Source organism: Caretta caretta, chromosome 2 (genome assembly GCF_965140235.1).
Source record: "Caretta caretta isolate rCarCar2 chromosome 2, rCarCar1.hap1, whole genome shotgun sequence".
NCBI classification, from domain to species: Eukaryota; Metazoa; Chordata; order Testudines; family Cheloniidae; genus Caretta; species Caretta caretta.
In genome coordinates, this window is record NC_134207.1 from 80,277,162 (window position 1) to 80,291,689 (window position 14,528).

Genomic DNA, 14,528 nt, shown 5'->3' on the forward strand with positions numbered 1-14,528 from the left:
GAGAGCAAGCCTATAATTCTATTCATGTTTGTGACACTTTCAGGCTAAAAAAACCCCAAGCACTTTCCTTAGAATGTTAGTCACCTGTGAATACAGACTTCAGTAATATGTTTTCTACTCAGGCAAACTGCCATGCTGTTTGCCAGACATTGCATGAGCAGTGGACTTTAAGTACTTTTGAAGGCTAATAGGGAAGTACAAAGAAACAATGTTTAGGAAAAATCAAGTATATTCCATATAACTTGGGTATTTAACATGTCTGATGCATTCATATTTATTTCTGACTCATCTTCCCCTTTGTTGGAGAAACATTTTTTTAAAAGACCCATGTCTCTTTTCTGTGAGCAAATCCGTATTCACACCCAAGAGTGCTGGCAATCTTTGTATGGCCAAGCTAACTGGGTTAAATTGTTCCTTGCACTAGTTTAAATAGTGAGATCCTCTCACTTCTGTTTTCTTCACACTTTATCGTTGATGCATTTAAACACAGCTGGCTTTTTTATAAAGTGAACAGAACATTGCTGACTTTTTCAAGATACTGTAACATAAATTGATCTGTTCTAATACTTTTCTGTAAATTGTATATTAAGTTATTAAGCCCTCACATATTTAACGTTAATGTGTCCATCAAGCCCTAACAGTGCTGCTGAGGTGATATATCAAAGGGACTGGAATATAGTCAGATTTTGATGGAAAATAAGTGTTTTTAGTACAAAGCTTAGGAAATGTATCTTTCCCATTCCCCATTCTATGTTGTATAGGCCTCTTAATATCTCCTTTGGGGGAGAGTGTTACATACCTACCTGAGTCTGTGCTGTGGTCAGGAGGTGAGAAGGGAGATGTTTCTGCACCTACAGGTAGGTGAGTACTACTTTGTTACCTTTTCCCATTTTCTGGAATCCCCTGACCTGTCTGCCCTTTTGGTCACATACTTGACCCCGTTGCTCTCTTCTTTAGTACACCATGTCAGCCAGGGTGGATTTGATTTAAATCACTAGTCAGGAAGACACAATTTAATCATGGTTTTCTACATAAAAGTGCATTCTTGTTGGTTGTTATAACCTTCATACATATTCTTCACAACTCAGAGATGGATGTAGGTTTCATTTTTAGAAGGTACACACTATATATTTTTTAAGTGATTTATTTTGAAAAGTTTTCAGATTAGTTTTACAGCTATATCAGAAAATGAATGAGTGTTTGGTAATTGAAGCAGATATTTATGAAGTCATTGGGCGGTGACCGATCTCCAATTCAACAGGTTAATCGTTAATATTTGGAGGATTTTCTTGCCATGCTGTATCAGGTGGAGAACATCACCAGACAGACATTTAAATTGTTTTATTTAACTAAAACAACAATGTTACGTATTCTGGGGTTTTTTCTTCAACAGCAAACATATAATATTTTAACAAAACAAGCATATGAATTTTTGAATTTAAACATTCAAGTTTTTTAATATCAGGTTTGTTTTTGTTAAAATTGTTTTTAACTAAAATAGTTAAATGACATTTTTTTTAAAAAAATTAAATTGACTGTGTCAGCCAGGTCAACATGAGAAACTTAAAATACTGGCTTCTGCAGATAACTCAGTCGTCTTCACCTTTATTTTCCTGTTTGTTCATAATCTGGAAAAGAAAATCAAGCTTTCCTGCTTTTTCAGATCCCAAACGATTTCTCAGTTTGGAATGAATTAGTCCAAAGCAAGAAAATATTCTTTTTACACTGGCAGAAGAAGCTACTGCTGATAGAAGTGAGATTATCACTTCAACAGTCTCTGAATCCAAGTGCTTAAGTGACTTCCACCAGTTCCCTGGTGTGACTAACTTTAAAACACCATCAGCAAATGTATATTTCTTGAATGGTTCTTATTCCCAAACTGGGTCTCTTTTACGGCCTGCTGCCATTATAGGTTTTCCCTTCCAGTGAGAGAATGGTATGGTAGATCTCAAATCAATGAAGGCTACACTCAGAAAGACCTCAAGACTTCTGGAATATGCTGCTCAGTTTTCTCACATTTATCTCCGGACTTCTTCTCCTTGTCCAGATCTATTCCGCCCCCAACAATCTGCTAGTCATTGAACTTTTTGAAACTTTGCACTTTTAGAGAGAGGTAAGGGTTTGACTCTGTGTACACAAATTTTCAGAGGGACAATAGGGTTGAGGTCTGTTGTTTCTCACCTCTATATATTATTTATTTAAAAACATTTTTGCTGTTAACAAGAATGTTATCCTGGAGACACAAATCCACAGTTTGAGAACTGCAAAACTAAGCATCTCTGATGGTATCTTCTAGACGGAGTACTGAGTCCCGCTGGGTAGATAAAAAGATTAACCTAAGTAATCTATACAGAAACCCCTAGAACCCCGTAAGATTGGGTCCCTAATCCATGAACTATTGGAACTCATTTACAAAACTTTTCTTAAACGTTACATGAATATATTGTCTCATACTATAAAATTAGAATTTATAATCCCTATTCCATGATGAGATATCTTTGGGCTATAATGTATCTTAATTAAAACTATCTTTAGGTAGGTTTTTTCCTCAAAAAGCATTTTATCAAAAAAATCCGATTTAAATAAAGTCTGAGGTTTATTTTATTTTTTTAAAACCTTGATTTTTATCCACCCTTGTGTCAGCCACATCTTAGGCTGAATGTTTTCTTTGCAATGGCACGACAACAGCTCCAGTAAAGGACACATTGCCTCTTATAGTGAGTTTCATTTAAAACTGGATATTTACCGCACCTCACTGTTTAGCTTTACTCAATTTGTATTACAGAAGCACCAAGAAGACCCAATTGTGCTAGGCCCTCTATAGACAAAAGGTGGCATTCCCTAATCTTAAAATGAAAAATATTGTGGTAAATGACTCTGGATGGTAAGTGTCTAGTTTTTAATGGTGCCCACTGTCTATGAGGTATATCGCTTGGTGATAGCTAATCCAGTGGAGATCTGAACAGGGAAGTGTCAAGATCACAACATGAACAGTAAAAGTTACCCATAATTCACCATCAGCACAACCTCATGGTAGCAATGATGGATACATTAGTGTAGACAGGGCTCAGGAATTTATACCATTGTGACATCTAATGCACCAGGACAGTAACACCAAAGCACTGCTTATGCCAATGTGTCTGTCAGGGTGCTCAAAGCATGACAGCCACTTCATGGACAGTAAATAAAAATAGGGTGACCATACATCCCATTTTGGCCAGGACAGTCCCCTTTTTAAGCGCTGTCCCAGATGTCACAACTTTTTTTGGCAAAACTTGGCATTTGTCCTGTTTTCTCTGATGATCAGTTGGCAAGAGCAAACAGAATAAACGCCCACTTTTTACAAAAATAGTGGGGTGCACCCCCCCCCCCCCACCAACTGGGCACAAAGGAATTTTCAGGAAGGGAGGGGAGCGGCTCAGGCCCGCCCTGCACTGTGTCCCGTTTTCACTTTGAGAAATATGGTCACCCTAAATGAAGAAATACTTCCTGCCTCAAAGAGCTTACAACACAAGGGTGGGAAGATAGCGAGGTTACACAGACACACACACTGTACATGAGTGTCTACTTGGTCCTCACTGTGGGTCCAGACAAGATTCAGTGCCATGCATCCATTGCACAGTGCTGTGAAGCAACACTTTACATGAGCAAATTGCAGTCTGAGTCTAGAGCTTGCAACCACTTTGGAGAAATTAGCCACATCTTCAAGAGCTGTTTTTAAAAAGAGCAATAGGGAAAAGGGGCCAGAGAAGACCCACAAAGCCTTACATGAAAAGACTGTAGGGACCTGCAACACACTGAGCGTGCCGGCCCTGATTCAGCAAAGCACTCAAGCACATGCCTAACTTTTGAGAATGAGGCGCAAGTAGAACAGCAGGAGAGTGGGACTAATTATAGGCTTACGTTAAAATTAAGGTTTCCGAGTAGCAGCCGTGTTAGTCTGTATCCGCAAAAAGAACAGGAGGACTTGTGGCACCTGAGAGACTAACCAATTTATTTGAGCATAAGCTGTAGCTCACGAAAGCTCATGCTCAAAAAAATTGGTTAGTCTCTAAGGTGCCACAAGTCCTCCTTTTATTAAAATTAAGCACATGTTTGAGTACTTCGTTGGATGGGGGGCCAGCATGCCCAGGACGCTGCAGCATCCAGTCCTAGCTTTCCATGATCATTAATCTACACTGAACTTCAGAGCCAGAGAAGCATGAAGTGCACGTGGGGATACAAAGGAGCAATATTATGCAAACAGAAAGGGCCTTAGCTGTCAAAATAACCAGATGCTGATGGAAAGAGTTATGCACAGTATTAGCATGGAGTGAGCATTGAGAGTCACTGACAACTCTGGGAGTAGTATTTTGCATGGACTGAAGTCCGTTGTGAACAGAATTGGCAAGCCAACAGCCTGGGAGTGCTAAAGATGTCTACAAGTATGAAACTTATGGGAGTAAAAGACAGCAATGTACTTTCTCCTTAACTCATAATAGTGGGAGGAAGCAGAATGACCTAAGTCAAGCATAGGAGTGGGGATGGGTGCATGGCATTGAATTCCTTCATTCTTTAAAGAAGGGGAAAAGGAAATTTATGTCTCCTGGTGTGATGAAAGGGACAAGTCAGCCATGTTAAAGTTATGTCAAGCAAGAAAGAAGAGACTTCTGGGAAAAGTTGCTCTGTTGCAAATTAAGTTTTGCCTTTTTTCCTCCTCTCCTCCCCAAGATTTGTATGTTGCTGTACAGACCATGTGTGTCTTCAGCTTGACCATTACCTCACTATACTTTGAACAAAGTGTGTAATGGACTTTAAAAGTGACCTGCAAAAGAAATATAACCTTTTTTTACTCTTTTATATATACTGACTGCCTGACCTTCCCTCCCACACATATTCCCTTAAAAATGTTTGTTCTGTTTGTGTTTTGGAGCCTTGGAAATATCAGACATACCAAGTCCAGTAACAGCAAAAGAAATTACAGGACTCCTTGGGGAAGCAGAGATCTGCAGGGGAAGACTTCTGAGTCATCACACAAAAGGGTACGGTTGTTGAATCTTTCAGAAAGAGCTTTTTCTCCCCAGTGCTTCTTGGGAGTTGGAGTTAAATAAGTGTACACAAAGCTAAAACATTTTAAACAGTCTAAAAATTGGTTACACTCTCTGTTTTAGTTTCATATCTAACTCCTATTAGTTCTTTAGTCCTTCTGTAAGCAAAGGAAAGTCCGCGCCTTCTGTTTAGAATAAAAAGCCATCAGAAGCATACTTTCAAGGTTCCTTGTCCATTATAAAGATGCAAAAAGGGACACAAACATGTCTCTTCCTGTACAGTCACCTTTAAGCTATGTTGGACACTGCTGAAGCATCAAACTGTCCTGCAGGTTCCCAAAACCGTCATTCCACTTTCTTCTCCTTTTCTGCCTTCCTTTCCCATTCTCTGGGGTTTGTTTTTTCTTTAGACAAAGAGACCAGGTTTGGGGTCTTAAGACTTTTTACAACAATCTTTCATAGTTGCAGATTAGAAATACACAGTCAGGTATCAATACAGAACTTTCTGTGAGAGACTATATTAAAGTTAATACTCCTGGAAGTTTTATGAACTGTAGAACCGTACAGTAGTTCATAGTTACTTCTCATTATTGAAGAATGAATGATAGAGGACTTAGAAAGCTGACTGGAATCGCTAGTGCCAGAACCTATTAGAGTTAGTATATAGAGCCCCAGTTCAGCAAAATACTTAAGCATTTGAGTAGTCCTGACTTCAGTGGGACTACTCATGATGCTAAAGTTAGGTCCATGTTTACGTACCTTGCTGAGCTGGGGCGTAGGTATCCAGAAGGAAGAGGGGATAGAAGAAATCGGAAAGGTTTAGCCAGTTTGGTTGGTTGTCTGGTTTGGTTTGGTTTGGTTTGATTTTTTTTTTAAGTGCTGGTAACATAGGATTAAATCTTTCCCCAAGTAAAAATAACTGCAGATTTAGCATCCTCTTATGCTGTGTTCTCAGTACCCTAATAATCACTCCATGATCCACATTTTCCCCCCTACAAAAATGCAAGCAATCAACACGCCAGCATTCTCAGTTCAATATATATAATTTATTGTAAAATATATATAATTGACTTGGGATCAGGTCTGAACAGCCTACAGAACACAGAGTGTATGCTGGCTGTGTGCATGTTCCAGGCAAGGATCCACGAGTAGCAGAAGCATTTTGGGGGCACTCAGGGTTATAAGACAAGCAGCGACACAATCTCACTGGTTTGAATTGCACCCCAGAACGTGACCCAGTATTGCTTCTCTTTGGAGAGTCTGGTAACATACAAAGGCCAAACTTTTCAGACTTGGGGGCCTAAATTTAGGGTTCTAAATCCACATGTAGGAACCTAAACTAATACAGCCTTAAGGGGTGCTGCACACCCTCAATTCCCATGGAACTGAATGAGAACAGCAGGGCTTAGCCCCTCTGGAAAAGCTGGCCCTCTTTTATTTTTAAGGCTTCCTCTTGCTATTGCTGCTGTTCCACCCCTGGGAGCCCCAGAAACTTCTCAGCAAGCACCAGGTCTTCCTTATGTTCCCACTTCCAAATATTCTTCACCATCCCAGCTCCTGTCACACATGAGGAGAGTTCTCCCTCTGCTTTTGGCAAAGGAAGGGCAGCTGTGTTCCTCCTCCACCCCATGTTCCTTGCTCTGATTCCCACTCCCCTCCAAGACATTCAACATGCTACTGTTAAAATCACTGTCTACCATGTCAGCTCCTCCTCAAGCGCCTTCACTTGCTCCCTGTCTCTTTCATGATGTTCAAACTCCTCACCCTGCTTTCTAGGGCCCTTCCCTTGCTCATATCTCTGGTCGCTCCTCACCCTCTGTGCTTGGCACGCTCTCCACACATTGTTCCTCCATTTGGCTCCTCCCACACTCACCTGGGAGCCTTTCTTGCACCTCTCCCTCTTTTGGGAATTACATCCCTCATCCATTCTTCTTCAAATCCCTCCTGAAAACCCACTTCTTCAATAGCTCACTTACCATTTTTCGCCTTTTGTCTCATCTCTCTCTTCTAATCCTGTACAATTGGACAATTTTCTTCTTGGATCTTTAACATAATCCTATTATATTAATCCTTGTGCCATCTTGCTTACCTCTTGCCTTTGTCTGTTATCATGGTTTAGTGTTAGCCGACTGAGAACTCCACTCTGCTCCTGTGGATAATTGATTTGAGTGGGAGCAGGATTTGGCTGTTAGACTGTAAAGGCCAACATTTTCAAGCTTGTGTGGCTAAAATTAGGCTTCTAACTCCTGATTTTTCAAAGGTATCAAGCACCTATAGCTCCCATTGACTTCAAGAGGTTTGTAGATGCTTGCCTTTTTGGAAGTCAGGCCACATGTATGTAGGTGCCAAAATATGGATTTAGATGCCTAACTGAAGGTGTCCTGGTCTGGAAATGTTGATCTAACTTTCAGAGAAGGGGCTGTATCTTTTGTCAGTCTCTATAAATGCCATGCCAAATTATTGTGCTATAGTTATATTCAACAGTAAAAGCCTGGGGAGGAGGTAAGAAATATATTTCCCCAACTTCTTCTAGGAGCTGAGTTGCCCAAGAAAAGGCAGTCCCTACCAGCCCAGTCACTCACTCAGAAGCTGCCTGAGTGTTGTGCTGTCCCTAACAGTTTTCTGCCCCAGGCCTATTCTATTTGCATGCTAAAGCCACCACTGCTCCTTTTAATCCCAGGACAGATCTCCAAACTTCTGCTGGCACAGTTCAGTCAGGGTTGTAATGAGGCATGAGTTGTGACCAACATCGGTGGGCCCAGAAAAGTCCCTGGTATGATGCAGCTATAGCCACAAAACTTCGCTTTTACCCATCCCCATACAGCTTATTTTCCTCAGGGAGATGGCACTAAACCCTATTGCCAAGAGTTCACTTTCATCAGGGTTGCTGCATCCCCGGGAAGAGCATAGTGTACTGCTATAGCTATACAGGCAAAGCCTTCTCACTGTAGACCTGGCACCAGTCTGTTATGATTCTTTATAAACTTGATAGAGCAAGGGCAGAGCAATTCCTCACGCTACTCTCTGATATGCCGTTCTTTGTAGGTTTTTTTCTTCAAACAGTCACAAAAAAATGCTCTTGAAGGGGAAAGTTGCAGTTGTGATACACAGCTATGGGCTGCGATGCACTGCATCCTTAAACTACAGTGGCAGCTGTAGCTAAGCTAGGCTTCTTTATCAAACAGGACCTGTTTAAACCCTTTCTCTTCCTACAAAATGTCCCACAAGAAAAAGTCCTCTATTTCTAGGTTCTTTTTGAAATTGCTGTCAGTGCAGTATTGACTGCTTTTGGCGTTCCCCTGCATCTGTGTTTCCCTGTGATGTGAGCTGGAAACTCTTCCCATTCGTTTATTTCAATGTAAATATTTTTTTTGTCGAGAAACACAGAGATTGAACAAGGGAGGTAATGGGAAAATAGAGTGTGGGATGATAAATCTGGGACAGAAAAGAACACACCAATTACTGTGGCTTGCACACACATCTGCTAGATGAAACCAGTTTTACTGGCAGTTGCCCAAGGACAAACACCATAGGGCTATTGACTTCATGTTGCCCTTTGGTGATGTGCCCAGGTAAGCCAGACTTTTTAAATGGGTGCCTGGCATCAAGAGAAAAAAGACTCTACTCTCTAATGCCAGCTTTGTATCCTTGTGTTCTTTTCACATCAATTAAACATGCTTCTGTCTTGTTCTGCCTGCCAGAGCATGGGTGGTATTCGCTTTCCTTCCATAACTCCTTAGATTGCTTTGCCATAGCTTTTACAACAGCAAAAGTTGGCATTTGCCTCCAGCGCGGCAGGAAGCAAGAGAAACCATTTCACTTTCATGCTGTTCCCCCCGACCCCCACCCTCCCCAGTGCCTCTGCACAAAGAAAAGGTATTTGATGAGTTGATTGTCTTGGGGAAGTGATGTACAGGGCCAGTGCTATTGTTAATTTGCAGTGTTTCAACAGAATTGGCTTTTTCCTTAGGATTTAAATCGAATGGAAGCATTGCTGGGGTTATATAGTGCTGAAGATCTGGACTATATTTGGTGTTCTTGTCTCTTTTTTTTTTTTTTTAAATTACATTAGCTTCTCTCTCTTTCTTTCTTTTTTTTTTTTCTTTTTAATCAGCAAGACCCAGAGAAGCAGGCTTTATGGCGCAATAATTGTGTATGTTTTGATTATAAATATCCTGAGGCAAAGTTAAGATTATTTCATTCAACCATCAAAGTAACACACCTGCTTCTGCTTCAGCAAGGAATGTGGAAGGAACATTTTCTTGCATAATAGCTCATCAGTGAGTAGTAAGAGGCCTTGGTTCTAATAAATGCTGCATACATTTTATTGCAACATAGGCTGATGACTTTGGTAAAGCAGATACCATCTGATTGAGACATGAAGACACATATGGTTAGATATTATTTAGGGAGCTCCACCGGGGTGTTTGTCTTCCTATGTGTGTTGCTAAGCACCAAAGTCTCTTGCCCATTACGCTGCAAATTACTTGGCCATTTTAAGATGTATCTTTAAAATAGAGCTAAACTTTTCCCAAAGAGCCAGCTGGGCGTTACCTTTCTTGATGGGAAAAAAAAATCAAGTGTTGTTACGCTGATAATTTGCACAATTAAAGCAAGGCCATTTATTCCATCTCAGGCTTTGGCCTGGATTTTTCAAAGGGACTAGTGATTTGTGAGCCCCTCCATCTTCTGGGTGCCCAGCTTGATGCAACTTAAAGGGGCTTGCTTGTCCAAGGGCAGGAACCCCACACTTTCTGAAAGATCAGGCCTCGTGGTGTCTCATATTGGGCACCCAACAGCACTTCTGTATATTTAGGGCTTTATCTCTAGCTCAATATTTCATATACTCGGAATGGCGAACACCTTAACCACTGCAGTAAATGTAACTATTACAGGTGGTGGACAACTGGCTTGCAGTGGTACCTGCTTAAGCTTTTCAAACAGGCTGCGAAGCTGTCGGGCTGCTCTCTTGGTACTGCTCCTGATGCACTGATCTGAGTCTTCAATGGCATGTTTTCTTTATGAGAATTTCAGTACAATTATTTCTTTTAAATAGATACAAGGATTAGAAATTAAACATTCTTGACTATACAATGTGAAAACACAGCTTGGCTCATTCAGGTAGATCTGCATTGGGCACTACTGTAACCAATTCCTACTCTATCTTGTATTCCTTGCAAGGCAAAACTCCTATGGGAAGGTTTGCTTGTATAAGGGGTACAGGTGAAGTGTAACTATGCCTGGAGGTGGCAGCAATTTGGCTAGGCTGGGGCAGGTCTTTTGTAGCTCCCAAATCAAAGTTTGCAGACTAGGCCACGTCTACACTACGCGCCAGATCAGCAGGTAGTGATCGATCCCTGATCGCTCTGCCGTCGACTCCGGAACTCCACCACGGCGAGAGGCGGAAGCGGAATCGACGGGGGAGTGGCGGCCGTCAATCCCGCGCAGCAAGGATGCGAAGTAAGTGATTCTAAGTCGATCTAAGATACGTCGACTTCAGCTACGCTATTCTCGTAGCTGAAATTGTGTATCTTAGCTCGATTTCTCCCCCCCCCCCTCCCCAATGTAGACCAGGCCTTAGGAACCCCTCCAACAATCATTGTTGTTAGGCCTGGTCTACACGGCGGGGGAGGAGGGGGTCGATCTAAGATATGCAACTTCATCTATGAGAATAGCGTAGCTGAAGTCGACATATCTTAGATCGACTTAGAATCACTTACTTCGCATCCTTGCTGCGCGGGATTGACGGCCGCCACTCCCCCGTCGATTCCGCTTCCGCCTCTCGCCGTGGTGGAGTTCCGGAGTCGACGGCAGAGCGATCAGGGATCGATCACTACCTGCTGATCTGGCGCGTAGTGTAGACGTGGCCTAAGAGAGCACAGAAAGGTGCATGGCCATTTAGACTTTGGCCCTTGAGAAGATAGTGGAGTTGTGGCCGGAATAATTCTGCATTCCAGCCACAGTCCTGTAAGACTGCTGCCAGTTCTCCTTAACTACAGTTGGACCCAAGGTCAGAAGAGGACCACTGTTCAATGGAATGCCGAAAGGTTTCTCAGATGCAAGCATGGGCTGTTCTGCCTGGGTCCAGTAGGGGCTGGCAGACGCAAGGCAGCCCAGGCTGCTGTGCACGTTGCAGTTGTTCATGATATCTGCCAAAATATAGCTTCCGTCTTAGGGCGCTGCAAGAACCTGGCATCGAAGCTCAAGCCTATTAGAGACTGAATGCCGTGAAAGGAAACGTGCTTGAGTTGCCCACAAGGGAGTGGTTTAAGGAATTTTACACTCTGCCTCTCCTGTGGAGCAGCACCCCCCAGCTATCTGGCACACAAACAGTGGCTTCATCTCCAAGCTGGATACGGGGGCAGAGAGGAACTGTAGCCATAATGCTTTATATTTCTTACAATTAACACTGGGAGCTGCTGGCAGAGAGGAGATTCTCCATGAGCAGCCCTTAACTTTGGGCACTTGCTCCCTACCCTGGGCCAAAATGTGAACCCATTGACCCGCAGGCCATGCTGCAAAATCCATCTGTTTGAACCAGCTCCTGGGGAGAGAGGAGAACAGCCAGGACTGCTGTGCAGTAGGATAAGGAGCAGTATCCTGTCTTCTCCCCCAGCCCCTTTTGGCTCAGCGTGGGAGCTAGGGCAAAAGTGCTGCCTTTATAATGTCTAAGGTTGTGTTATAAATAGGGCTGTCGATTAATCGCAGTTAACTCTTGCGATTAACTCAAAAAAGTTAATTGTGATTTAATTGCAGTTTTAATCACACTGGTAAACAGAATACCAATTGAAATTTATTAAATATTTTTGGATGTTTGCCTACATTTTCAAACATATTGATTTCAGTTACAACACCGACTACAGAGTGTCGGGGTGAAAGTAGGCCGATACGGCGTACCGGTACGATGTGGCTGCCGGTACCCGCCCATACGCAGCCGACGTTAAAGCACTGCCACAGCAGTGTTTTAACATTGCTGCCCCTTCCTCCCCCACCCCCCGTCTCCCCCGTTAGCAGCCCTGCCAGTAGGGACCCTACCAGCAGGGCCACCGACGGGGGGGTGGGGTAAAAGGGGCAGCCGCCCCAGGGCCCAGCGATTTAAGAGGGCCTGGGGCTCCTGGCCACCGCTACTGCAACACTCATGGCGAAAGAAGGACCTGCTGAGACAATCCATCAGCATGTTCCGGACGCTGTGGAGATGCGAAGCTTCCAGGTGTATCACGTGCTGGATACAAAAGTCGGACAGACGGAGTGCTTCCTGACAGAAAGCCGATGAATGCGCTTCCCTGTGCCTGTTGACATAGAACATTGACGTGGTATTGTCTGTCAACACCTGCACTAATCGACCGGACAATTGTGGCAGGAAGACCCGGAAAGCTAGGCAGATGGCCCTATGCTCCCTGATGTTTATATGTATTGCTAGCTCCTCTGTCGATCATGTCCCCTGAGTCCACAGCGTACCGAGATGTGCTCCCCAACCGAAGTTGGAAGCATCCAACAACAGGGAAACCATGGGCCGTGGACCCTCGAACAACACTCCTTCCAGCACCAATCTTGGGTCGGTAAGTACCTTCGGCGGGATCGTGATGATCTTGTCCAGGTGATCCCTGGACAGGGAATAGACTGTTGCTATCCACAATTGGAAGAGCCGCATTCGGAGCCTTACATGGTGGACAACGTAAGTGCATGCTGCCATGTGACCCAATAGTCTGAGGCAGACCCAGGCTGTAGAGAGTGGATGTACAGAGGTTCAGGGCAATGTCAGATCTCATTGCCAGAATATGTCCTGCAGTAAAAATGCCCCGGCTCGGGTAGAGTCGGTACCACTCCGATAAACTCTATTCTTTGGACCAGGATTAACATTGATTTTTGTTCGTTTATCAACAGGCCCAGAGCATGACACATGGCTTGCAGCACGGTGACGCTTTGCTGGATTTGGGTCCTGAAGGCCAGTCATCAAGGTGCGAGTAAATCTGGATACCCTGACATCTGAGGTAAGCCGCTGCTCCCGAAATGCACTTGGTAAACACCCTTGGAGCTGTTGCTAGGCCAAAAGGGAGCACTGCAAACTAGTAGTGGGCAGTACTCAAAAATAAAACAGGAAACACCTGGGTCCGTGGAATGTTGATATATGAAAGTAAGCATCCTTCAAATCATGGGCTGCGTACCAGCCTCCCAAATCCAGAGAAGGAATGATGGAGGCCAGGGAGACCATGTGAAACTTCAACTTCTTGAGATATCTGTTGAGGCCTCGCATGGGCTGCAGACCCACTTTGGCTTTTGGGATTAAAAAATAGTGGGAGTAAAACGCCTTGCTCCTTACATGCAGCGGGACTTCTTCCACAGCTCCCACCTGCAGAAGGCATTGCACCTCCTGTGCTACCAGATGCTCGTGAGAAGGGTCCCTGAAGAGGGACAGGGAGGGGGAATAGAAATAAACTGGGGGGTATATCCCCCTGCTACTGTGCTGAAGACCCACCAGTCTGATGTTATAGAGGCCCAGGCAGGAAGGAAGGGGGACAGCCAGTTGGAAAATAACAGGGGAGCAGGATCCAGGCTGGAAGGTTGCCCTCGAGGACCTCCTAAGAATGCCCGCTTACCACCCTGTTGGCTATGGATGGAGCTGGAATGAGCAGAGGATGCCGGCTGGTGACCTTGCCGGTGCTTATACCTCTTGCCCTTCTTATGGAAGGGTTCCGACCAAGGTTGGCTTCCAAACCTCTGGGTCTGTTGCGGCTTAAATCGCTTCCTCGCTGACCCTGGGGTGTACAGGCCCAGGGTGCACAGGGTTGCCCTGGAGTCTTTCAGATCATGCAGTTTTGTGTCTGTTTGCTCAGAAAACAGCACCAGGCCATCAAATGGGAGGTCCTGGATGGACTGCTGAACCTCCGTTGAAAGGCCCGACTACTGTAACCAAGACGCAGCCTCATGGAGATGGCAAAGACCACAGTTCGGGCCGCAGAGTCCACTGCATCTGAGGCCGCTTGGAGGGCTGCCCTTGCCACCACTTTGCTCTCCTCAAGAATAACCAGGAATTCTTTCCTGGGCTCCTCTGGCAGCGAGTCTGAGAACTTGGCCATGGACTGCCAGATGTTAACATCATAGCGGTCAAGCAAGGCCTGGTGGTTGGCCGCTCGCAGTTGGAGGCTGGAAGCTGAATAAACTTTACTTCCAAAGAGAGGAAGCCTCTTTGTTTTTGTGTGTCGCACCACAAAACTTGGGGCAGGATACATGTACAAATATTCGTGCCCCTTAGCGGGGACATAGTATTTACACTTTGCCCACTTGAAGATGGGGGGCAGCGATGAAGGCATCTGCCACAGAGTTTTTGTGATCTTTGCCACCCCCTTGTGTACCAGCAATGCCTCCCTGGCTGGGGCTGCTGAGCTTAAAACGTCAAAGAGGGAGTCCGAGGAGTCCTCCAACTCCTCAGCCTTCAGCCCCAGGTTTGAGGCAACCCTCTTTAAGAGCTCTTGGTAAGCCTTGGCATCATCCTGGGGGACT

At 44.3% G+C, this 14,528-nt stretch overlaps 1 protein-coding gene and 1 long non-coding RNA gene across 2 annotated transcripts in view; one reads left to right on the forward strand and one right to left on the reverse strand.

Annotated features, from left to right (window-relative positions):
• Positions 1-14,528, reverse strand: part of TAF4B (TATA-box binding protein associated factor 4b) — a 180,503-nt gene that overhangs the window by 29,762 nt on the left and 136,213 nt on the right. The window lies entirely within an intron of this gene.
• LOC142071037 (uncharacterized) lies at positions 8,001-14,170 on the forward strand. The gene is made up of 3 exons (XR_012666989.1): positions 8,001-8,903; positions 12,912-13,018; positions 13,862-14,170. It is a non-coding gene; the product is annotated as an uncharacterized LOC142071037 (long non-coding RNA).